We start from the raw sequence: 23,982 nt of genomic DNA on the forward strand, positions 1-23,982 counted from the left end.
AACATCGTTGTTTATTATCTTTACCAAATATTGTGTACTATAGAAAATTATATGTGCTATACATTTATACTGATAGCACAGTATTATTTTATACAGTATTACCATAAACACATGAATAATATGTTGCACTATGACACTATGATAGATAAAATGTTACTAAATGATAGAATATTTTCAGCTCCATTATAACCTTATTGAACTACCATCATACATGTGGTCCATCAATGACCGAGACATCATTATGTGGCGTATGCTTGAATTAAAAATGTACCAATCAGAAATTATATAGCTAAAATCTATGATCACCAAACCAAAATATTTAATGGACTAGTTCAATAGCTGACTACATCAACAGTAGAAAGGATTAACAAAGTTGGAGACTGTTCATTGCAAATCATCCAGTCAAAAGAGAAAAAAAAATGAAAAAGAATGAAGAGTCAATCCATTATGATCTGATAGAATACAAGGTAGTATCTGTATCTTCTTGTATTTGCTAACAGTAGCTTTGTGGCATAAAGCATGGTCTATTTTAGAGAAGGATCCATGTGCTGCTGAGAAGAAAGTGTATTTGTTCTTTGTTGGATGGTATATTCTGTACATGTCGGTTAAGTCTAAATTATTGATTGTGTTATTGAGATCTATGGTTTCTTTATTCAATTTTTGTTTGGAAGATCTATCCAGTGGTGAGAGAGGTGTGTTAAAATCGCCTAGTATTATTGTGTTGTGGTCTATTTGATTTCTGGAATTGAGAAGGATTTGTTTGACGTACATGGATGAGCCAAGTTTGGGGCATAGATATTTATGATTGTTATGTCTTGCTTATTTATGCTTCCCTTAAGCAGTATGTAATGTCCTTCTTTATCCCTTCTGACTAGTTTTGGCTTGAAGTCCACATTATCTGAAATGAGGATGGATACTCCAGCTTTTTTGCTGTGTCCGTGTGCATGGTATGTTTTTTCCCATCCTTTCACCTTTAGTCTATGGGTATCTCTTTCTATGAGATGAATCTCTTGCAGGCAGCACATTGTTGGATTTTTCTTTTTAATCCAATCTGCCAGTCTATGTCTTTTGACTGATGAGTTCAGGCCATTAACATTCAGGGTTATTATTGTGATATGATTTGTATTCCCAGTCATTTGACTCATTTTTGTTTTTTGACATGATTTGTTTCTCCTTTATTTGGCTATTCCTTTAGGCTAGTTCCTCCCGTTGCTGATTTGCATTGTTGTTTTTCATCTCTTCCTCATGGAATATTTTGCTGAGAATGTTCTGTAATGCCAGCTTTCTTTTTGTAAATTCCTTTAGCTTTTGTTTATCATGAAAGGATTTTATTTCATCATCAAATCTGAAAGTTAGTTTTGCTGGGTATAAGATTCCTGGTTGGCATCGTTTTCTTCAGGGCTTGGTAAATGTTGTTCCAGGCCCTTCTAGCTTTTAGGGTCTGGATTGAAAAATCTGCTGATATTCTTATTGATTTTCCCCTGAATGTAATTTGATTCTTTTCTCTCACAGTCTTTAAAATTCTGTATTTTGTATGTTAGGTATTTTCATAATAATGTGCCTTGGTGTGGGTCTGTTGTAATTTTGTATATTTGGAATCCTATAAGCCTCTTGTACTTTGTTTTCCATTTCATTCTTCAGATTTGGGAAATTTTCTGATATTATTTCATTGAATAAATTGTTCATTCCTTTGGTTTTTTTCTCTAAGCCTTCCTCAATCCTAATAATTCTTAAATTTGGCCTTTTCATAATATCCCATAATTCTTGTAGATTCTGTTCATGATTTCTTCCCATCTTCTGTGTTTGGTTAATTTTGTTTTCCAGATTAAATATTTTGTCTTCAATATCTGAGGTTCTGTCTTCCAGGTGTTCTATCCTATTGGTTATGCTTTCTATGGAGTTTTTAAATTAGTTTATTGTTTTCTTCATTTCAAGGATTTCTGTTTGCTTTTATTTCAGTATCTCTGACTCTTTATTGAAATGATCTCTTGCTTCCCGTATTTGCTCTTTTAACTGTTGATTGGTGGGATCATTTAATGCCTGCATTTGCTCTTTCATCTCCTCCTTCAATGCCTGCATTTGCTCTTTTATCTCCTCCTTTGCTTCTCTGATTGTTTTAATTATGTACATTCTGAACTCCCTTTCTGACATTTCTTCGGCTGTGCTGTCATTGGGTTTTATTGATATAGTATCTAGGTTTGTTTGGGACATTTTCTTCCCTTGTTTTCTCATATTTGTCAGATGTCAGTGGGACTCTGAGATATTACAGATTTCCTCTATTGGCTTATAGTGTCCCTGTAGATTTCCAGTATATCACCTCCCAGCCTTCAGTAGCCTGAAGTCTTGGAGGAACTTGTTAATACAGTGCTTCCGAAGAAGCTGCCCTAGCCCCCTACTGGGTCCAGGGCTGGGGTTGGTTCTACCTGGAAATCCTCTCACTGGGCGGTCCTACTCCTAGAACTTGCTATAGTCAGGGCCTGCCCCCTTCTGAGGGAGCCAGGCTGCTTGGGGAAAGCCTCTCCTTGTCCTGCCTTTGTCCTAGAAGCCCCCTGTGGGACGGGGCCCACCGCTGGGTTCAGGGCTTGGGGTTGTCTGTGTGGAAAAGCTCTCATTGTGCAGGCCTGCTTCGAGAAGGTGCCTGTGGATCTCACCTGCTGCCGGAGAGAGCAGGGCTGCTTGGGGATGACTCTCGCTGCCCTGCCCTGCTTTATAGTTGGGGTGCCATATGATTAGTTTAGGCAAAAGACACATAAGAGCAAGGAATCTGAGTAATCATAGGAGAGAAACTGAGGAGGTGGGATTAGCTGAGGTGACAGGTGTCTTTGGGTGGCCTGCTGGACACTCTTGTGTCACTCCCATTGCATCTTTCTGATCTCTAAACATTTTTCATCATAAAGCTGCTTCCACGTTTCTTCCTTCCTCTTAAATGATCCCAGACCCCCTTTCCTCCTTCCTGCTTCCCTCAGTAAAGGCCCGTCGGTTAAAGCCACAACTGTGTACGTAGCTGGGATCCTACTGGTCTTCTGATGCCCTGTAGCATGACTTTCTCCTCATATAAATTGTGGTCACCTAATTCTGTGCTGCTGTTTCCTTTATCCCATCTGATCCACTCTGTGTGAGTTATCATCACATCAAACCCTGATTCCTTTGCCCTCCTGCTGTTCTGCTGTAATCACTCCTAACACTTTTGGATTCTCCCCCTTCTCCTTCCTAAGCGAGCCAGCTGCTCCTCTGACCTGCAACTACAGCTTCACTGCTGTCACCCCTCAGCTCTGCTCAGCCTCCACATGCAGCTCTGCATGTTCTTTGGTTCCAGAAGCCTGGATGCTCCCACTCTGCCATATTCTTGTCCTGATTGCTCCTGACGTCCCCTCTTGAGAGTGACAGTGCTTCCGTCATCACAATGCATTTCCTAAGCGACTCCCTTGATTTGTCCCTTCTCAGCTTTCCGTGGCCTCCAGCCCCTCTCACCTTCTCAGCTGGTCCACTCTCCTCATCCTGGGAGTCGTGTGGGCTTCTCCTTCTCAGTGACCTTCCCGTATCTTCAGCTGGATTCACTGCCGGCTTCTCTCTACCTCTGGGCTTATAAACAATCACAGCCTTCTGCTCCGGGATTTCCCACCTGACTTGTGTAGGCTGGTCACCTGACGTTCTTGCATGATCTGTGACTCAGAGATGGTTCACATACACTATTGGTTTCCTGGATTACACTTTTTTCATTCAGCTCTTCTCTCAGGTACTCATATGTCCTCTTCTGCCCATATCTGCCATTCTCTGAGCACCCAGAGCTCCGTCAGTACCTTGATTCCTACGTGTCTCAGAAACAGGATCTACTTTCAAGCTGTCCTCATCAGACCATTGATCCTCTTTATTTTCTAGCTATTTCAGTGTCTGCAGAGCCTGCCCTCCATGCTGTTCTTCAGTGATCGCCTTTCTCCTGTTTCTGATGGCTGCTCATCTCCTGGAGCTCTGTCTTAGTCCATGATGTGTTGAAATAAAGTAATACATGAGGTTTGATATTTTATTTAGTATAGCCATTTAAGTACTTACTGTTGAAATGCCACAGATTGAATCAGGGCTGCATGATTGCTAGCAAGTTTTGTACTACCGAGGTGCACCCTAGTCTCCATAAAGAAGAACATTGAGCTCATAGTCCTGGAAGTGCAAGAGCACGGAGCTGGAACAGTGGCAGCCCCCCCCCCCCCCCCCCCCCCCCGCCACTCTGCAGATACATCACAGTGTGGTGCAGAGGTATTAAGGGAATAGGACAAGTGCAAAAGGGGCCAAACACATGGAGCAGACTCCCTAAATAACAACCTGTTCTCATAACTCAGTGTGTGAGACCAGCACTAATACCTCTGAGGAAAATGTCCCCATGATCTAATTATCTTCCATTTGGTGCCACATATTAAAGGTTCTACCACCTCAGTGCTGCCACACTGGGAACCACTCTTCAGGCACTTGAACCCTTGGGAGTCACATATCCAGCCACAGTAAGCTGTCTTTCTCTGACTGTTCTCCTCCCTGGGACCTCTCAGCTTTGATGGCTTTGCTATCTGCATTACCCAGTATTTGAAATCTTCTGTGTGACAGGTGAGTCTATTACTCATAGTGGGTCTGTGGGGCAAACACTGAGTTTATGCTAACAAGGTGCTGCTGGAGACAGCTACACTAGAAATGTCATCACACATTGGAGGGTGGTGAAACTTTGAGCTACGTATCAGCCAGTGCTCCAGGATGTAGAGGAAGGCTAGAGATGGGATCCACAGCAAGACAACTGAAACAATCATGCCTCCCTAATGAATTCCAATAAAATTTCAGGACACTGAGGCCAAGGTGAGCTCCCCTGGTTGGGAAGCACATCTGACGCACATCAAAGTTCTGGAAAGATAAAGCATACTGAGGACACAAATGCTTTCATTCGGCTCCTCCCAGACCTCATGCCATGTCTGCTGCTCCCAACTTGTGTCCTAACCTTGGTGTCCACGTGGATAGGGTGCTTCCAAGGAAAGCCCACCCACCTCTTCCCTTTCAGGATCTCCATACCTTGCTGAGTCTGCTCTTCTCAACTTCCTTTGTCTTATGGTGAGTCAAGGTCTCTGGACCTCTAAGAGTTTTTCCCCTCTGTCACCTATGCAACTAGTGAAAAGCTTAGGAAACACAGAACGAGTGTCAGTGGTGGACTCTGCCCAACATGGATTCAAGAGTCCAATTGCCTGTCCCAGCTGCAACAATATATGGAGCCAAATATATGGAATGTCAGTCATTAGGAATTAAGATTCCTGAGACAGAAGCCAATCAAGAGAGAAGCCAGTTCCCTGGCCAGATAGGTAGTGTCCAATTCAAAGAGCAAGAGGGAACATGGGTTCAGTAGTATCCGTGAGCAGAAAAGACAGAGTATCTAAGGAGACATGGCAACTAGACATCATAGTGCAGAGAACTAGAGGAAAGTTTCAGAAGGGAAGGGGCACAGCAGCACTCCCCACCAAATCTCTCACAGGCCAAGATGAGATCTGGTAGGGTTGCTGCTTGAGTGTGCTAGTCTAGGGGCTTCAGTAGCACTTGGTCAACACCACTGGGTCAAACTTATGCAAAACAGTTTTGGTAAAGTACTAAAGTTCTTGGTTAAGCCTTGAGACTGAACTGCCATTCAGGTCTGCCCTGCTTCTATTTTCTCATTGTTGGCCTGCAATCCCAGCGTCCCAGGAGTTTGTAGTTACCAGATCCTGGATATTCAGGTTTTCAGAGCTGAGCACTGTGTGAAGGGATACGTGTACTGGGTCATGGACAGGCTGCAGTGGGGTCACAGGTTGGCATGTTCTGGCCTTACCTCAGCCCGTACTGACATGGGAGGTCCTGGAGACCTGTGGTCTGTGTGGGTGCACAATCTCTGGGACATCTCTTTGCACATGGCAAGGGGCAGCACTAGGCGATTGGCAATGTGGCTGGGCCCTGGTGCATTCAAGCCCACCCTGGACACTGCTCTTTTGTTCTGGGACAAGTATGCAGTGGCATCTGCACCTCAGCTAGGTTATTGAGGGACAGAGGCAGAGCAGTAGGGAGTGGTAGACCTTGGTACAGAACAGCTACTGTTGTTAAGATAATTAACAGGGGAGAACCCAGAACATAGCTAGGTTCTGTTTTGAAGTATTTTCTTTCTGAGCCATGACCATGGCCAAGATGATGGGTTTGTAGGTGGCAGAGAGAAGTGGACAGCACCCTCCTCATTGGCACCCCTGGCTGCTAGAGCACAGCTTTGCCTTCAGCTCTGGGCTCTATGTAAGAAGTGGGTCTTGTGCAGAAATGATCTGTCAGGACAGAAGGACTTAAGTGGAGGCTGAGGGTGGGGTAAGAGGCTTCCCCTAATGACACAGTAAGATGAATGTGGCCAAACAGAGTTCTTGAGAGGAGTCACTGTCTGGTCAGACATCTGTGAACTGATCCTAGAAAGTAAGGCAAAAGAAAGATCATCCTGGGCAGTGACTTTTCAAAGATCACTTCCTCTGTGCGCTGGTAAAGTAAGCATCAGTCCATATCACAGATGAGGAATGGAGGCTGAGAGAAGTCAAGTGACCTGTCCAGGTGTCATAGCTGGGCACTGGTAGGGGCAGAAATTGACTGCAGGGTTACCTGGCCTGATGCTCTATTGCAAGACATAGGATTGGATATGGGGTGGCAGGATGTGGGGACCTGCAGCATGGCTGCTGTCTTCCAGGGCTCTTAATTTGTCAAACATTCGGGACACATTGCCATGTGAGGAACACAAGAATGACCTAGCCAGGTAATGAGGAGGATCACCAGTGGGCTGGCCAGTGTGCTTTCAGCATTCCAAGGCCTGATGGCCAGGCCAGGCATAAGTGTGCTGGGTTTTGGAGAGGAATGCCAGGCTTCTCTCTGAGACACTGGGGTGCCATGCCCTTTCTTGAGCCTGGCATCTTGGCAGCAAGCCAGAGGAAGTTTGGGCTTTGACTGGCCTTGCCCCAACCAGGCTGGTTAGCACTCCTGGGGTCCCACAGTCCATCCCAGTTGCTCAGGACCAAAGTAGTGCAGGCATCACATGTCTTGCTCCACATCACCTCACAACCGAGGCTCTGCTTCAAATCCTGTGGGGTCAGCTCCTCTTCATTTGTCCTGCACATAGCTTCAGGAGCCCTCCTCCCTGACGTGCGGACACACAGCATCCTGCTGGGATGGGCAGGATGTCAGGGGTGGGCCTGTTACCTGCAATTCTCACACTCCAAGGTAAGGCTGAGGATGTTGTTCTGGGGAACTTGCAATCATCCCCACAGCCTCCATCCTTGTCTATGTCCGTCTATCCTCCTAGGATGCTATCTGCTCATCTCCCATCCTCCATGACCCCTCCCGGCCCGACCATGAACCTCTCCACAGCATGAACCTACACTACACCCTGGCTGAGCCAGGCTGACTTTTTGCAGCAGAGAAATATGCTTGCCACCCTTGCCAGTGGAGAATTTTCTGTAGAATTCTCTGCTCTCTGAGTTTCACATGTGACAGCAATTCCTGTCCTTTGTTTTTGATTCCTATCTTTCCTCCCCCCCCCCTTTTTTTGTTTGTTTGTTTTGGGAATTGTACCCAGAGTTGCTCTACCAGAGTTACAACCTCAGCATTTTCATTTTTAATTTTGAGACAGGGTCTGATAAGTAGTTGCCCAGACTGGGCTGGAACTTCTGATCCTCTTTCCTCAGCTTCCCAAGTAGGTGGGATTACAGGAGTGTGCCACCACACCAGCTTAGGTCAGTCTTTACAAGTATCTATGCCCTCAGATGATAGTTTTCTGCAGACAGGAATTTCATTTCCCTCTGCCAGGTCCAAATGTGACAAAGATGTGACACTTCCCTGGGCAGTTCTAGGACTCTCAGAGGTGCAGCCTTCATCCTTCCCAGAGTGTGGCACTTCAGTGTGACAGCCAGGGTCACTAGATCACACTGGCTCCCCATCTCAGGAACAGCCCAACTCTGTTGTACCGAGTTCCAGTCTCTCCTTGTGCCTGTTTCCTCAGTAGGTCTCTGATGAACGTAAAGTTTACTGGGGTACAGTTGAGACAGAGTCCTTCCTCATTAGTGTATCATCTGAGTCTGCAGGAGTGTGTCTGGCACAGCCATCACTGGTCACAGCAGGATGAGCTGGGCCCCTGCTTGCTCAGTGTCCCTGCAGGCAGCTCCCCCTCTGGATGTTTTGGATAGTGAATTTCATCTCACTAAGCTTCTTTGTATCTGCTAAAGGGAGGGTTGGTTTAACTCCATAGGTCAGGAGCAGGGTGCTGTCCCCTGGTGGGAGACGCCTTCCATGTCCTAGTCTTCTTGTTTGGTCACTCTGAGCACCATCCCATTCATCACTCACAGCGAGACCCCTCCTGGCTTTCCTGGCCACTCTTACTCTCTCATTTGGGCTCCACATTGGCTGTGTCCTGGTTTCCTCAGCTCTGTCCATGCCCACAGTCTGGGGGAGTTTCAATGTTATCATAGCTGTAATGGGTGACCATACATCTGGTCCTATAGTTATGTGGGACAGGAGTCTCCCTGGGCTGAGGTTGAGGTGTGGGTGTGCTGCAATCTTCCTGCAGCTTGTGCAGAGAATATCTCTCCTGCCTTCTTCAGCTTTTGAGGGACCCTGCATTCAGTTGCATTGGACCCTTCACAGCAATCAGTTCAAGTCTTTCACTCTATCCTCTGGATAATGCAGAATAATCTCCCCAAGTCAACTTCTGCAATCGCCCATGCAGAATCTCTTTCCCACATGAGGTGCTATGTTCACAGGACCTTGGAACATTTTGGACCTGTTTCAATTGCCTACCTTCCTGAGGCTATGATGGCACTTCCCTGACACCCATTGTATTAGCCCAGCAGCATTTTCAGTGTACATGCTTAGCTATGGACAGGTCTAGTTCTACTGACCATATCAGTTCTGAAGACCCTAGAAGAAACAGAGACCTGAAAGTTGTTTTCCCAGGGGTGCACACTACCCTGACACATAGGCTTAGCCACATCCCTCTGACCATGTCATGTGGCTGTTTTGAGTTCTCAGTCTCACACCAGATGTTGCTAGCTCACAACTGGCTTAGGGAAGGGGCTGGTTTCAGGCAGGAGAAGACAGTGTTTGCCTGTCCTCAGTTGGGCCTGGAGATGGATCTCAGCCACATCCTGATCCTCAGCCCTACCTCCCCAGATGGCATTCTGTCCTTCTTAAATAACAAGTTGAGTGACACACTGTGTGTGCCCCCTCCACATCCAGAGATACACCTTCCCAGGATTCTCCCAGGGCGCAGTGATGCAGTAGAGTTCTGGGTGCTTAAATATGATGTATAATATGAACTCTATTTGGGAAACACTTCCTTTTACCTACTAATGTAAGTTAAATAAAAATACCATATTATTAAAACAAAATTATAATCAGAGAAAAAATTTAAGTTTTTGACAGTTGACAGGTTTATATTTGTTTCAAATGCATCCTCTACAACAACAAATGTTTATATTTGTTTCTGACAGTTGACAGGTTTATATTTGTTTCAAATGCATCCTCTACAACTTGTGACACTTTGTTTATAGAGGAATATTAATGCAAAGTTAATTACACTATCTGTAATATCAAATGATGGATGAGTTTTTGAGATGTGACCAATGAAACAAATGGGCAATGGAAGTTGTACATAGTCCAAGAATAAGATTTTCCAGTGTGTTAATTATTTAAAAAGTAGGCTTGAGATTAAAGTTGTGGGAAAAACTGTAACTGATTCAGTGCAGGTAATGCAAGTCAAAGTTAAAAGTGCAAATCAGTCAAGTAGTTAAAAACTCAATTTGAGGACTAAGGTGTAGCTCAGTGGTAAAACATTTGCCTAGCATGAAAAATGCCCTGGATTCCATCTAAAGTACCACACAACAACGCTGAGGGTGATGATAATAATAAATTAAATTATAGGACATCCTTCCTCCCCTGAACCCTTGGTCCTCAGTTACCTTTGCTAGATTAGAAGTAAACGATTTGCTGGGTCTCCTCCCAGGGAGAGTCTGTACACAAGCAATACATATTATATTCTGGGTAAAGAGCAGCAAAATGACATACAATGTCTGTACCTTAGCACACAGGAAACCACCCATTTCTGTTCTCAACTTATTTTCTCTCTCTCTCTCTTTTCCCAACTACTGTGCAACCTGCCTCAGGGTCAGCAGCCTAAGGCCAGAGGTCAGCAATGGTCCTAGGTCATTTTTCTCTGGCCTGGGCATTATCAGAGGCCCAGGGGGATAAATCTGCCACAAATCTATATCTAGGATTCCCTTTCTCGTGTAAATGTGCACAGTAGGCCATGACATGGACACAGCACAGTGTACCAAATTAGTTACCTTTCGACACACATAGTTTTCTGATGTTTTATTTCTAGGAACAGCATCATGATGAAGATCCCTACAATTGCTCCTTTGCACAAGTTAAATATATAGGGAAAGAAGGGTATATACAATCCCAAGGGTTCAATTAATTTGCTTTCTCACCATCGAAATGAGGGGCTTGGGGTCTGGGGATGTGTAGATGGCAGAGGGCTTTCCTGCATCCTGAGGCCCTGGGTTGCATCCCTGGCACTGAAAATAAAATTTCAATCCCAAGAACCAAAAATAAAATAAAGGGGGGTAGCACAGAATTGGTATAATTCTATCTCATTAATAAAAGGATAAATAAACATGTTTGTACTTTCAAAGAAGTAGATACTTCTCTGAATCTGAAATAAAAATGTCCATTGATGTGTGGCTAGGGATATAGCTCAATTGGGACAGTGCTTGCCTTATAAGTACAAGACCCTGGGTTCAATCCCATGCACTGCAAAAAAAAAAAAAAAAAAAAAAAAAAAAAAAAAAAAAAAGGCCAATTAGCACATGAAAGGATTGTCAACACCATTAGCCATCAAAGAAATGCAAATCAAAGACATGAGATACCACTTGATGCTTATAATCAGAAAGTCTGAGAATAATGTGTTGGTGAGGATAAGAAATTAGAAGCCTTCTACACTGCTGGTAGGAAAGTAAAAGGTGCAGCTGCTCAGAAGTCTGGTGGTTCCTTAAAAGGTTAAATGTACAGTTACCACATGACCCAGCAACTCCACCCCCAGATGCATATTATTACTAATAATGCTTAGAGGCATTATTAGTAATAGTTCAACAGAAAAACTCACATGTTCACCAATTGGTGAGTAAGTGAATGGGGTCTGTTCCTTCGATGTAACCTTATTCAGTCATAAGAAGGGATGAAGTACTGAATAACACGGATGGACCTTGAAACATTATGCTAAGAAGCCAGACCAAAAGGCCACAGAGTGCATAAGAACACCTCTGTGATGCCCAGATTAGGCAAATCTAGGGAGGCAGAGTGCAGAGGAGGGGATGGCTAGGGCTGGGAGACTGGAAGGAGTGAGGAGTGACTGCTAATGGGTACAGACAGGGTTTCTTCTGGAGGTGATGAAATTTTTGAAGTCGATTGTAGTTAGTTACAAAACTATGACATATAACTATAAACCCCTGAATTCACTTGAAATGGGTGAATCACATGGCATGCAAATTATATCGCAATAAGGCTACTAAACTAAAGTTTAAGAAGTGCCAAATAGAAAAGGCTGCTCTTTAACTTTCATGCTCACATACACCTGGACCGACATAGCACCTATAAAAAACTGCCAGGAGGACTCTGAGGATGCTCAAGTAACTGCTGAGCCAGACTCCACCAGTTCAGCCTAACTTCCCTCCTTGCATGACATTCAAAATCAGACTGCCAGTCCACCTGTGCAGGAACAGGGAGGGTCAGAAATGGAATCCAAGGAGCTGCTTTGTAAAGCATGATACAAAGAAGTAAAGGGAGTTAATATTTTCCCTAACAGGTAAGGCTGACTCTGGAATATAATTTTAATCACTAGAAGATCTACTAAATCAATGAAAGAGTATGGCTTTCTCTTTTTTATCTTTTTATGCTTCTACCATTGTTCTTATTTTATGCCTGATATATTCCATTTAAATGCATTTCAAGCCATAAGCAAATATAATGCAAACCATCATGACTCAGAAATATGCAACCAGTAAAACAACAAACTACGTGTCTGCTAAATTACTAATAAGAGAATTTGTACAATGTGGATTAACAAGATCAACACTCACTGAATCTGAACCAAGAGCAAAGGAACTGAACAGAGATGGGTGGTGTGCCTGCCCTGCAGTGCCGATGTCTGGGCCTCAGATGTGACTCTGGACACCACCTCCCCTCTCCTGGCCTCGCTTTTATGTCTGTAAAATGGGGACAGCCACAGCACCTACCTGCTCGTGGTGAGGAGGACAAGGTAAGAAAATGCAAGGCCAGTGCCGTGATGGCATCAGCACCTGGCAGACTGGTGACTCTTGTCAGGATCTCAGGCGACAGGTCGCCTCTCTGCTCCTTGTCCCGGTGGAGGACAGCACTCTCAGGAACAGCTTGAAGAACCCAGGGAAGACCAGGTCATAGTGGGCTTGCGCTGGCCAAAGAGCACCAACTCCCCATGCCTCAGACTTCACTGCATGTCTGGCAACTCGGAGACCTCTGGACTTAACAGGCAAGTGGGCTGGGACTCCTTACAGGTGCATAGGGCGGGTGCTGGGCAAGCTGGCTCAGGCATGTGGAGGTTAAGATCTGGGACATATGTGTCTAGACGTGAGGATCGTTCTGGCACTGGTGTGAGTGGCCTGGGAAATCTAGAAGTTGCACCTGGTGTCTGAAGTGTGGGCAGTGTAGTGAGTCCTGTGGCCTCAAATGATAGCTTTTCACCTCAATGTAGGTGATCAGCATCAGAATTGCTTTTACACAGTGCTCCCCCTATCCCTCTTTTATGGTAGTTGTTGTTGTTTGTTCATCCTGGAGATTGAACCCAAGGGAGCTCTGTCACTGAGCCATATTCCCGCTCCTTTATATTTTTATTTTGAGACAGTGTCTCACTAAGTTACAGAGGCTGTCCTTGAACTTATAATCCTCCTACCTCAGCCTCCCAAGACTCTGTGATAACAAGTGTGAGCCACCATGTCCCAAAGCAGTGCCTCTTTTTAAAAATAATTTTGATATGGTAAAAATTTTTCAAATTTTAATTTCTATTGGTACCAGAGATTGAACTCAGGAGTACTTGACCACTCAGACACACCCAGTCCTATTTCTTTTTCTTCTTCTGCTTCTTCTTCTTCTTCTTCTTCTTTAGGAATTATGGGTTATTAATAACATTTATAACAGTAAAGTGAAGATCATTACTGTAATCATGAGCATGCCGTGAATGAGGGCTAATTGCAGTATTTAGTTCTGATTCATTGGGGAGCTGGAAAACGGTTCGAGATTGGTAAGGAAGGGACGCAGAAGGTGATTGAGAACCGAGTGAGCGGGAGGTTCTGAGCATCCGCCTGAGACGGGCAGGAGAACTTCAGAACACCTGCCTCGCCGGGGTCAGCACCTGGACAGCTGCGGACACAGCGGAGCTCCTGAAAACGCAGCCGACAGAACGGAAGACACCCTCGGCTGAGGGTGGCGACTTAGAAACCAGGCGGGTCCTTCCCTTTGCTCTTCCTCCCCGAGCTCAGCCGCCCAACCTGGGTCCTTTCCAAAGTCATGACGATGACTATGTGGCAGGCGGTGTTGGTTGGGATGGACCAGGAAGCCTGGGGCGTGTCCTCTAGGACCTTGGCACGTGTGTGCGTCCCTCAGCGAAGGGGGCACGTCCTGAGAAGGGTGCGGGTCTGCAGTTTCATCGTGGGCGAACTCTCAGAGAGGACGGGACACACCTGGATGGTGCAGGTCCACCAGGCGGCCTCTTAGTGTCGCCGAGAGGCATGCAGACCAGGTGGATGGGAGGTGCAGACCAGGTGCAATCCAGGCGAGGTGGGAGACTTGCGGCACCTTGTGAGGAGAGGAGGATTCGCTCCGGAACAGCCACGGCTCCCTGATGCAGTGCTGTGTGCTGGGCCCCGGCCACCGCCCGGCAGGTTTGGTTACACCAGCGGCACCACACACACGGGAAACGCGCCACAGTGGCAGCCACGACCGTTCTCACGAGGCTGGCAGGCACGATGTCTTTGGGCCAGAGGGGTTTTCAGCTCCATGATGATCCCCAGGCCACCGTGGTGAATGGGGTCCATCATCCACCCCAACACCTGAGTGGCGTGGGCTGTGTTTATGTGTGTGCTGCCGCCTTTAAAGAGGGATTAAATTCCATGCTAAATAAACCCGTTAAAAGCCGGAAAGCCACGTAAGTGGGTGGTCAGTGGTGAGATTTCTGGTTTGAAACCACACTCCGCAAAAGATGGCAGCAGGCCGTTGGACAGAGGCTGCCTCGTTTGTGACTGAAGATCCAGACTCGGCCCCCCTGCCTCGCCAGGACTGAGGTGGACCTGGATGAGCGTTGAGGGCGTGTTGAGCAGGTGCTGCTGACCGGCTCCTGCTCCCAGGGGTGCTGACCCAGCCTCCCCCGTGGCCACCAAGCCCTGGGGCTGCAGGATCACCCTCGACCCCCAGGTACAGGAGGCACCCCCAGTGTTCCGTGAAGGAGGCCGAGAGTGGCTGGAAGGTGCGTGCTTGACCTCGGCCACCCCAAGGGTCACCCAGAGTCCGTGAAGAACAAGTGGTCAGCTGTGGACTTTGAAGTGGGTTGAATCGTGTGCCCCCAACACACCAACCAAATTCACACCCACCCAGGACCTCAGAATGAAACCACATTTGGAAATAGGGTCTTGATCCATGTGATCAAAGAGGCCATGCTGGAGTAGGGTCAGCCCTAACCCTGTGACCGGTGTCCGTGACAGGAGGACAAGACATGGGCACCGAGGGAGGACAGGCAGAGTCACAGTGACACAGCAGCAGGGCATGCAAGCAGCAGGTGGTGGGAGGGATGAGGAAGCCCCCCCAACCTGGGACCTTCAGAAGGCCACAGCCATGGTGTCACCTTGATGTTGGGCTCCTGGCCTCCAGAGCTGTGAGGCCACACATGGCCACTGTTTTACGCCACCCTGTCTGGGACTGTGTCACTGTCGTGGCAGCCGCGGTCATGGACACAGGTGGCCGCATCCACCACCTCCTTGCCAAGCCCGGGAGGGAGCAGGGCACCTGGTGGGCCAGAGGGCAGAACGCCATGCCCCTCCAAATCCACAGGTCGAAGCCCCACCCCAGTGTGACCGTGTGTGGAGATGGGCGGTCAAGGAGGACACCAAGGCTCAGTGTGCTGACCAGGGTGGTGCTCCGTCCAGTGACACCAGGCTCCTTCTGAGAAGAGGTCGAGAGTCGGACGTGGACTCTCTCTGTCTCTCTCTCTCTGTCTCTCTGTGCACACAGGAAGGACATGCGAGGACATGGAGGAAGGGGACGGCCACCAGCCAAGGAGAGCGCAGAAGAAGCCAGTCCTGACAGCCTTGACCCTGGACCTCAGCCCCGGAACTGTGGGAAGATAGCCCCTGTCATTCAAGTCGCCATCTGTGGTCTTTCCTTACGGCAGCCGAAGCGGACCAGCGCATTCCGCGTGTGGTTGAGAAAGCGAGGCCCAGGAGGTCGGATGATTGGTCCCTGGTGCTCGGCAGTGTGTGGGGCCGGGCAGCCTGGCTCCAGCCTTGCTCTCATGGCTAGCTAGCAGGTCAGTCGCAGAGGCCTGGAGCCCCCACGACCCTCCCCATGCCCCTGCTCCTTGACCTGGGTGTCTGGCTGTCCCTGGGTGCTGGTCTTGGTTCTGCCTGCCTTGCTGCCCAGGGTGCCTGCCCAACCCTCTGTGCCGTCGTGACCCTGCCACTCTGTACTGGGGACCGTGCTCTCCCACAGTGACCTGCTCTGCCCTCTCAGGCCCACAGCAGTGGGTTAGCTTCTCCGGCCTTGCATCCTGGTCAAGTGGGTGCACATCCCCTGCCTGTCTGTCTGCCACCACAGGAAGCTCCCTGGGATCAGGTGGTGTCCTGCCCACATCGTGACTCTGAGGAGCTCAGACGGGGTCACCCCATGCCTCATTGACCTCTGGGTTGAAGGTCAGGGCAGAGGAAGAGTCCTGGGTGTGGGCGCCTTTGTAATGTGGAGTGCAGAGCTGGATCTGACTTTTTTTTTTTGGTCCAGGAAGGTATGTAATTTCCAGATTATTTTAGGTGCTAGGGATGGAACCCAAGGTTTACTGCCTCTACATTATTTTCTTTTTCTTTTTTTTAATTTATTTTTATTGTAAACAAATGGGATACATGTTATTTCTGTTTGTACATGGGGTAACAGCATACCATTTGCGTAATCATACATTTGCATAGGGTAATGATGTTTGATTCATTCCATTACTTTTTCCTTCCCCCCACCCCTCCCACCTCTCTTTTCCCTCTATACAGTCCCTCCTTCCTCCATTCTTGCCCCCCCACCCCCCATTATGTGTCATCATCCGCTTATCAGTGAGATCATTCATTTTTTGGATTTTTGAGATTGGCTTATCTCACTTAGTATGATATTCTCCAATTTCATCCATTTGCCTGCAAATGCCATAATTTTATCATTCTTTATGGCTGAGTAATATTTCATTTTATATATATATATATATATATATATATATATATATATATATATATATATATATATATATACGCGCCACAGTTTCTTTATCCATTCATCAATTGAAGGACATCTAGGTTGGTTCCACAATCTGGCTATGGTGAATTGAGCAGCTATGAACATTGATGTGGCTGCATCTCTGTAGTATGCTGATTTTAAGTCCTTTGGATATAGGCCGAGGAGTGGGATAGCTGGGTCAAATGGTGGTTCCATTCCAAGTTTTCTGAGGAATCTCCACAGTGCTTTCCAGAGTGGCTGCACTAATTTGCAACCCCACCAGCAATGCATGAGTGTGCCTTTTTCCCCACATCCTTGCCAACACCTATTGTTGCTTGTGTTCTTGATAATTGCCATTCTAATTGGGGTGAGATGAAATCTTAGGGTAGTTTTGATTTGCACTTCTCTTATTACTAAAGATGGTGAACATTTTTTCATATGTTTGTTGATTGCTTGTAGATCTTCTTCTGTGAAACGTCTGTTCGTATACTTAGCCCATTTGTTGATTGGGTTATTTGTATTCTTGGTGTAGAGTTTTTTGAGTTCTTTATATATTCTGGAAATTAGTGCTCTATCTGAAGTATGAGTGACAAAGATATTCTCCCACTCTGTAGGCTCTCTCTTCGCATTGCTGATAGTTTCCTTTGCTGAGAGAAAGCTTTTTAGTTTGAATCTATCCCAGTTGTTGATTCTTGCTTTTTTATTGCTTGTGCTATGGGAGTCCTGTTAAGGAAGTCTGATCCTAAGCCAACAAGTTGAAGATTTGGACCTACTTTTTCTTCTATAAGATGCAGAGTCTCTGGTCTGATTTCAAGGTCCTTGATCCATTGTGAGTTGATTTTTGTGCAGGATGAGAGATAGGGGTTTAGTTTCATTCTGTTGTGTGTAGATTTCCAGTTTTCCCAGCACCATTTGTTGAAGAGGCTATCTTTTCTCCATTGCATATTTTTGGCACCTTTGTCTAGTATGAGAAAATTGTATTTATTTGGGTTTGTGTCCGTGTCCTCTATTCTGTACCATTGATCTACCTGTCTATTTTCGTACCAATACCATGCTGTTTTTGTTACTATTGCTTTGTAGTATAGTTGAAGTTCTGGTATTGTGATACCCCCTGTGTTCATTCTTTCTGCTAAGGATTGCTTTAGCTATTCTGGGTTTCTTATTCTTCCAGATGAATTTCATGATTGCTTGCTCTATTTCTGCAAGGTACGTCATTGGGATTTTAATTGGAATTGCATTGAATCTGTATAGCACTTTAGGTAGTATGGCCATTTTGACAATATTAATTCTGCCTATCCAAGAACATGGGAGATCTTTCCATCTTCTAAGGTCTTCCTCAATTTCTTTCTTTAATGTTTTGTAGTTTTCATTGTAGAGATCTTTTACTTCTTTGGTTAGATTGATTCCCAAGTATTTTATTTTGAGGCTATTGCAAATGGAGTTGTTTTCCTCATTTCCCTTTCAGCTGTTTCATTAACAACCCTATTTCATTAATTTTATTTAGAGACAGGCTCTCACTGAACTGCTTAGCACCTCACTTTTGCTGAGCATGGCTTTGAGCTCATCATCCTCCTGCCTCACCTCCCAGGCTGCTGGCATTACAGGCGTGCAATCTGCACCCTGCAACCCTGCCAAATTTTGGTGGCTTCTCCATTCATAGAACTTTTCCCTCTTCAGTTGTTCCACTCACTCAACCACTATCCCTCTTTTAACATATCCATTTATTAGTAGGTTCATTTCAGATGATGATGCTAGCCACAGAGTATACTTAAAGAAGCTAAGATGCTTCCTACATCACTAGGCAATGTTATCATGTAGGACCACCCTGATATATGGGAATCATTATTGATTGACATTATTATGTGGCATGTGAGTGTACTAATAAGCTGTCCACTACAAGGGAGAGGGTGAACTTTTGCTTTGCTATGGGAGGACCCAAGCATCTCTGATGCTTAAAGGCATCATGAATGGTCAGAGGAGAAGGAGAGAATCCAGGTAATTGGTCTTGCACAGCATCAGTACCTGATTCCTAACATGAAGGGACTTTCCCGTCAGGGAGACACTCAGAAGGCAGCCCAGACTGGGAGGGAAATGCCTAGGAATGGAAGGTTGCTGGGTCCTCATTCCAATCTGAGCAACCATTGCTGACAAACAAGGTGGACACTCACTCTCAGCAGATAACATGCATCCACATGTGTTTACTTCTGATTGGCATGGGATTATCAGATTCATGTAAGATATTAACATGCAAAATAAAACCTCAAGCGCAGCATGAATAACAAGTGTGCATATTGTCAATAAGGTCCAATAGTGGCAAATAAAAAGACCTGGAGCTTAAATGTGGAATCAACCCAATGTCCACCAAGGAATAAATAAATGTACAAAAGATGTAGACTTCCCTTCTGTTATTCAGCCTTAGAGATAGGAAAATTTTGACCCATCTTCCAGCAATGTAGGATCTTGAGAACAGTGCGCAAAGTGGAACAAGGCAGACACACTGGAACAAATAGTATATAAGTTCATAGTCTGCAACACAGATGAGGTATTGAGCTTGTCAATTTCATTGAGACAGAATAGAATGGTGGTCAAATGAGCTGTAGATGAAGAAGTGGGAGTTAGTGTTTCATCTGAGAAGAACATTTGTTTATGGTGAGGAAAAAGCGCTGGAGATGGATGATGGACATGGTTGAACAAAAGAAATTTATATTCATCCCCATATGATGGCATTATGGCCAATGATAGAACAATAACCCACAGACATGAATTTGTTCCACAATATGACCTAGCATAGTGAGACTGGAGCCATCTTAGTTGGTATAAGGGTACTCTAGGATGTTTGTCCAGTGATGAATCATCACGTAACACATTTACTGGATATTCTCTCTACTTTAAGTGATACATCTATATAACTGACACCACTCACCTCTACACATTACAATGGCTCAATGGTAAGCTTTCTATATATTGAACCACATTTTGTGGACAGAGAGAAAAATCATGGATTGAAAGCCCAGCTGGAAAGCAGAAGGCTGAGTTGGGAGGTTTGGAAGCAGCTCCCCAGTTCCCCTGGGTGCTGTGTCACATCCCATGCACTCCCATCTTCTCAGCAAGCACTATATTCCAGCTTGAATGGGAAATGTTACCATATGCTTCTTTTTCTACATGTGAGATTTTCCATCTGGTACATGGGTCACAATAAAATATCCAGGGCAAGAGCAATATCTGTGCTCCTATATATGCTATGTTAAATGGAGAGTGATTGGAATTGAGAGGCTATCTCGAGGTGATCCATAGACTCCCAGAAAGTATAGACAGACACTCTGTGAAGAGTGTGAGCATGCACAGAATTTTCTATGATTTTATGTCAAGGATGCCTAACTGCAGACTGTGTGTCCTCTGGACAGATTTCTGAAAACAGTGGCACATACTAGAATAGATTTACTACATTGAGTGTTTCCATATATGTATTTCAACTGATAACTCAGTGATTTGTGTTCTTTTGTACGTATGTTCCTCACCCATGGGATGTCACGCCATTTCTGCTCTCCCTCATCTTCATCTCCTTCCTCTACTACCACACTGAACTCTGAAATGGGACTGCTCTGATATAGGGTATCTAACATGTTTTGTGTAGAGAATGGTGACAGAAATTCATGTTTTAGAGAGAAGTAAAAGAGGGAGTCAGAGACCTTTTGATAGTTTGGCATGGTGGACAGAGTTTGGGTCAGTAGCAGGAGAGACCAACTCCTCTAGAACCCTAGGACACATGCACAGACCACTGTGGCAGTTACATGTGTTTTTCTTCAAACAGGTTGCCAGGTTGGAATGGGCAATGACATCACGGGCCTCCAAACTTCCTGATTGGAAGGGCCAGACTCTGTGGGTCACGGGCAACAGTTTGTCCTCAGGACTATTCTTCGCCTGATTTCTCCATTTGGCAAAGAGAGAACAGACTCCTATTCAACCAAATTTTCAATGAGTGTTTGCCAGAATAAGAAACTAGTTTTTGTAGAAGGGAAGAAAGGGTGTTGGAGAAGTTATGAGGGATCATGAAAACTCCCAGCCTGAACAACCTTACCTTCCCCGCCAAGCACCTCAGTCTACCTGCAGGTCGTGGTAGATGATGAGGTCTCAGGCCCATCAGGTGAGGAATCTAGAGAAAGAATGGAGTTGACATGATCACTGGTAAGGAGGAAGGGATAGAGAAGCCAGAAAAGGTGGAGCAGGGAGCCCAGTTTGGAAGGAGAGAACAGGTCATGGGAGAAGATGTCCACATAGATGGAAAATCTGGAGAGAAAGGAACTGAGCTAGAAGATATGATCCAAGTGTAGTAAGGGGGTAGAAGGGATGAAAAAGGGTCACTCCACCCTGGGAGAAAGTGTCCATAATGGACTAGAGCTTTGAGGAAAAGGGACATGTGACAATGGTGAGGAGAATCAGGGGAAGATGGTTATCAGCAAAGGGGGAAAATGGTACAATAGCTCAGAAGGCAGCAAGAGTTGAAGGTCTCGCATGTGATAGTGGTACTGGGATCCAATGATAAAAGGCTGAATTCCGAATGCAAGAGCTTCACTCAGCTTTCTATACTCAGCACCATGGGTCGAACCCTGCCTCCCATGTCGGGTCTCAAGGAAGAGAGAGTGGACCTCCAAATCAGAGGATGATGTGCATGATGATCTTCCAGGGGTTTTAGGTTCAGTACACAGTGCAGAATCTGGTCTTTTGACTGAGACCACTGGCAAAAAGAGAAAGAGGGAATCCCCCACTGAGTTTGTGAAGAAACTGGAGGAGCTGGATAGTGAGCCGAATCATCCCTGGGACCCTGATTCACTGTGTGACCTTAAAATGAAATTCAAAAGACTGTGAATAAACTTGGTGCAGCCAGAACACCATGACGTTTTAAAGAAGCTACTAGGTAGGGAGCACCCAGCTAGTGCCCTCCAATCCTCTCTCCATACAAAGATGAACCTTATAGCCACTGCCCTTTTCCAGAGTGCCTTGTTACCTCTGAGTACCCCAATGTCTGGAAGACTCAGGACCCATCTCCCCTCATGACTCTTAGATGATGGATGCTTACCCTACACTAGAAAAAGGTCCCTGCTTGGGACCACAGCTTGATTCCAACAGTCCTCTCTGACTGCAGACACTCTGGCTCTAATATACATCCTACTCTTTGGGGTTGGGTAATGGGGCCATGTTCATGCTGACATGACTGTCAAATGAGAAAATGACCTAGGAACCCTCTGATTCTGAGGTGGTGCATTCCTGGGTGACGATGGGCCCTCATAGTTTACACAAAGTTCTTGATCATACAGGTATCTAGCTCTTACCCAAACCCTCACTTGGTTGCTTTTCTGGGGAGTCTCAGGTCAAAGGAACTTGTCCAAGGTGTGTTACTGTCCTCTTCCTATCCACCTCTGATGGGCTCCAATCCTGCACCTTCTCCAAGGGAGTTCTTGTCCTCCTCTCTGCTCTCTCTCTCCCATTGAAGCCCCTCTGGTTCCCAAACTAACACCAGTGTTCTGTTCACAGAGGATCCTGTTGTCAAAAGATTCCTGGCCTGGGACAAGAACCTGAAGGTGTGTGACAAGGTGAGGTTGCTCTCCACTGGGCAGGGGTCCTGCTCCAGCACAACATGGATGGGGAGGGTTTCTAATGCCATGGTCCTTCTCTCTGCCTCCACATAGAGCCCCCAAGATGTGCCAGGTCCTGGCCAGTTTGTGACTTGTCAACATCTCTCTCAGGTCTAGAAACTTCTTGCAGAGAGGAGAGGTGAACCTTGTTTCTGCTTTGTGTGCTCTGAGCTCCAAACTCAAGAATGCAGTCTGGCACGGATATCTCCTCTTTTCTTGTTGTTGTTTGAGGTTTGGGGCTATTCTGCCCTCTGCTCTCCCTGGGACCACCTGTTCTCCAGCCTATTAAAGACCCTCCTCACCCAGCTGACTTATATATTCTCCCTCAAAAGGTCCCCTCAGAGCTGGCCCTCCAGTGCACTTCTAGGTCTCCTCTCACCTTGACCATTCCCATTGACCTTGATCCCTCATGCCCTTCCCTAACTACATGATCCACTTCTGTCTGTCTCCCACCCACAGCCACCCTCTGTGGATGGTGAGACAGTCTGAATCTCCCAGTCAGCCTCACAGCCTTCAAATCCCAACAACACAGGTGACCTCCCAGAGATGTGCTGGGTGCTCCAAGGCTGTTCAGCCAGACCAGAGAGAATAGTTTGTCACACAGGAAGTGCTAGAAATCCTTAACTCAGAGCAAATGGGCCCAATGTCACCAGTGACGAAAGGCTGCTGTCTATCTAAAGTGAATATCCTGGAGCCACGCATCTCTCTCTCCCCCTGGGAACTGTCTTTTGACCCTCTCCTTTTAATTCATCTGGGGCCATGCATCCCTTAAGGATATGAAGCACGCAGATGATTTATAGAATTGTCATAGTTTTAGTACATATAAAAATATTATTTATTTTGAAATATATTTATTTTAAATAGTTTTGAGGTATATGTTGTTTGGAAAATTGCTGTTCCTTATTAGTTTTTGATGAGGATTACAACACTGTGTATATATTCCTCTTAGGGTTTTAATCTTTTTATCTATTTTTCCTATTACATTTATACCTCTGTGGTATTATCATATAGTCTTATAAATACAAATTTTCATTTGATGTTCAATCATTATTGCGAATATCAAACTGCTGTCATTTAACTTGCTTTGGCATGTTTTTCTGTCATTGTAAAGTATGTATTGTAAGAGAGCACAGGTGCTGTGTGCTTTTGAGGAACACAGCACAGCACATTTGTGGGGAAAGTGAATAAAGTTGAAAATCTTACCTTAATGATGCATATGACCATATCATTGTGGATTGTTTCATGTCAAATTATATTGTTATTTAACAAATTGTAGTTACTTGACCAAATTTCTTACCTGTGGGGGGGGAACACCTCAATTATTTTTCATGTAGGAAAACAACAGAGAATGTTACCAAACTGAAACTAGAGACTAGAAGCAAGAAACACAGGGAAAGTGAAAGAAAAATTGAGGTGAGCTGTATAACAATCTTAAACCCAAAATCAAGGAGAGGCATCTCAACAGGAGATGCCTCCCTGGTAATTGTCCAAGGATAGGGACACACATGGAATGGCAGACTTTGCTACTTGAGCCACAATGGGAGTCTTTTCCACAACCTCTGATTCATGAAGGGAAATGAAAGTACTAGAGCAGATTGAGAGGAGGATAAGAAGACAGGAAGAGCCAAATTTGGTAAACAGACAGTCACAGAGAGGAAGGAGCTAAAAGTATGGGCAGCGAGTGACTGCAGACAAGCATCTTGGAAGAAGGGAGTGGCAGAGCATATGTGAGCACTGTGGAAAGGAGCAGGTGAAGAGAAGCATAGCCAGAAATCAAAGAAAACTA

General features: G+C 45.6%; 1 pseudogene across 1 annotated transcript in view; it reads right to left on the minus strand.

The window, feature by feature from the left end:
- Window positions 1–23,982, minus strand: part of LOC306649989 (guanine nucleotide-binding protein subunit alpha-12-like) — a 350,618-nt pseudogene that overhangs the window by 139,762 nt on the left and 186,874 nt on the right. Inside the window, exon 2 of the transcript XR_013766961.1 lies at window positions 12,309–12,461. The product of XR_013766961.1 is annotated as a guanine nucleotide-binding protein subunit alpha-12-like (transcript). The remainder of the gene's footprint in view (window positions 1–12,308; window positions 12,462–23,982) is intronic.

Source organism: Sciurus vulgaris (genome assembly GCF_902686455.1).
Source record: "Sciurus vulgaris genome assembly, chromosome: 18".
NCBI lineage: Eukaryota > Metazoa > Chordata > Mammalia > Rodentia > Sciuridae > Sciurus > Sciurus vulgaris.